Raw genomic sequence first — 2,482 nt, forward strand, 5'->3', positions numbered from 1 at the left:
CTGTCGACACCTATTCAGTCCATTTATTCAAAAGTTTGTTCAGTTCTAATATTTCACTGTTTGTTTTTTGTTGAGTTGATCTGTCTATTTGTGACACTGGGGTTTTGAGTTCCCCCATTACAATTATGTTAGTGCTTATTTGATTTTTCATATCTGTTAGTATTTATTTTATGTAAATACTATATATATATGTATATACATATATATATGTGTGTATATATATATATATATATATATATATATATATGTATGTATATATATGGGGTGTGCTGTTATTTGGCTCCCCTAAGTAGTCTTCTTTGTCTCTCTTAAGGTGTCTTTTTCTTTGTCTCCTAAGAAGTTTTGGCTTGAAATCCACTTCTGCAAATAGAGTAGCTACCCATGGTTTTTTTCTGGATTCCTGTCATTTGAAGTATTGTTTTCCATCCTTTGACTTTCAGTCTATGAATTTCTTTTTAAATTAAATATGTTTCTTGTATGCAGCACATTGTTGGATCTTGCTCTTTGATCCATTCTGCCAGTCTCTTTTGATTGGTGAATTGAGATCGTTCACATTGATGGTTATAATTCATGTGTATTGAGTTATCCTTGTTTTACTATTTTCTTATTGTTGGGTCCCTTTTTCCTTCCTGAGTTTAATTGCTTGTCTTGCCTGGTGAATTCTTTCCTTTGGAGTTCATAGAGTTGTAGTCCTTGTTTTTTCTTCCTATAATGTCCTTCAAAACATTTTGGAGTGCTGATTTGGTGGTCCATTTCTTCAGGTGTTTTTTGTTGTTTTTTGTTGTTTGTTTGTTTTTTCATGGAAGTTTTTTTTTTTTTTTTTTTTTTTTTTTTTTTTTTGTACCAGGGATCTATCTCAGGACCTTGAATTAGAGAGGCCCAGCCCTCTCCATCAGTTTTGAAAGATAGTTTTGTTGGGTACAACAATCTGGGTTGAAGATTATATTCTTTTATGGCTTGAAATTCTTCACTCCAAGTTCTCCTTGACTTGAGGGTTTGTGGTTAAAAGTCTGCTGTCATTCTGAAAGTCTTTTGCCATAGTTGAGTGATTGTGTCAACTTGAAAAAAGTTTGGTTAACATATGCTTAGCTGGGCCCCTTTCAGCCAGGGCATGCCCAGTGTGGGTGTAGTTTCCCACCCTGGGGAGCAGGCTGATGAGCAGAGGAGCCTGAGGGCACTGTTTCGTCCTTCATGATGAGAGATTTCAGGACACCTCTCTCTTTTGCGTAGTTAAGATGTCTGAGTAGTAAAGAGATGGAAGATAGTGTCAAAACCTTTCTCCAGGGCTGTGGCAGAGGAATCAAAGTCTCTGCCTGGGACATTTGTGCCATTTCAAAGCTAGATGCTTGAATCCAGCAAAAGAGAGAGGAGCAAAAATGAAGAAAGGCCAGTGATGTCTTGGCTCAGAGGACAGCCCAGAGTGTAGAGTGGAAGCAGGAGAGTGAAGCATGTATCATTAATAGAATTTTCCAATGCTGTGCTTGGAATGGTGGAGTATTCTGGTTAAGTCTCCTTTTATTGAGTATATATTCCTATGCTTCAGTCAGGAACAGCTTGAGTTATTGGTGATCCGTCCCTACATGGATATCTTTGGTTGTGGCTAGAATTCCTCGTCACATCAGATTTCAGTGCTCTTCGGGTGCTACCCCTGTTTGTGCTTAGCAAAGTTGTGAATGACATTTGGTTTCAAGACATAGCTGACCTCGCCTTTGAGGTATCAGGGAGAAAACCTCACCTATTCCCCAGTGTCAGCAAAATAATTGCTGACATGCTCTTCAACCTTTTGCTGCAGGCTCTTTTCCTTCTGCAGGGAATGTTTGTGAGTCTCTTTCCCATCCATCTTGTTGGTCAGCTGGTCAATCTGCTGCATATGACCCTTCTCTACTCACTATACTGCTTTGAATATCATTGGTTCAATAAAGAGATTGAAATGCATCAGTGATTGTCAAACATAGAAAGGAACTGGCCTTACTACTTTGAATTTGGTCTACCCTTGGCTCTCCTCACAGCAATGCAGCCCTTGTATATTATCAGTGTCTGCCTCTTCTCTATCCTTTTTCCTTTACTTATCATCAGCGCCAATGAAGCAAAGACCCCTGGAAAAGCACAGTAAGACAGTCTACCTGCAGTCTTCACTGAGCAGCTTCACCTCTGCCATGAAGTTCCCCTCACCAAATCCATCTCCTGCCAAACTGAAGGCTGCTGCAGGCCACTGAATTGCCTGCCATTCCAAGGGGGAAGGGTGGGATTGGAGGGAGTCTGTGGCAGCTCTTTCCTCTGTTCTCCCCAGGCCAGGGAAGGCCAAGGTTCCTCTGCATATTCCCTTCTCTTTGAAGAAATGGAATTTTTGTGTGTGGTGCACATAAAGCAGAATGTTCCTGACACCAGTGTGTGGATTTTTAACATCGTCATGAGTCTGAATGGACCACAGGTTTTTCTGTAGCTTCTACAGGAACTTCTAGCATTTGCCCGCCCCCATGCC

General features: G+C 40.4%; 1 pseudogene; it reads left to right on the top strand.

Annotated features, from left to right (window-relative positions):
• Window positions 1-1,254: 1,254 nt before the first annotated feature.
• Window positions 1,255-2,216, top strand: LOC104856640 (annotated as a pseudogene).
• Window positions 2,217-2,482: the final 266 nt, after the last annotated feature.

This window comes from Fukomys damarensis, unplaced genomic scaffold (assembly GCF_012274545.1).
Source record: "Fukomys damarensis isolate Sample0158 unplaced genomic scaffold, DMR_v1.0_HiC HiC_scaffold_16, whole genome shotgun sequence".
Taxonomy (NCBI): Eukaryota; Metazoa; Chordata; class Mammalia; order Rodentia; family Bathyergidae; genus Fukomys; species Fukomys damarensis.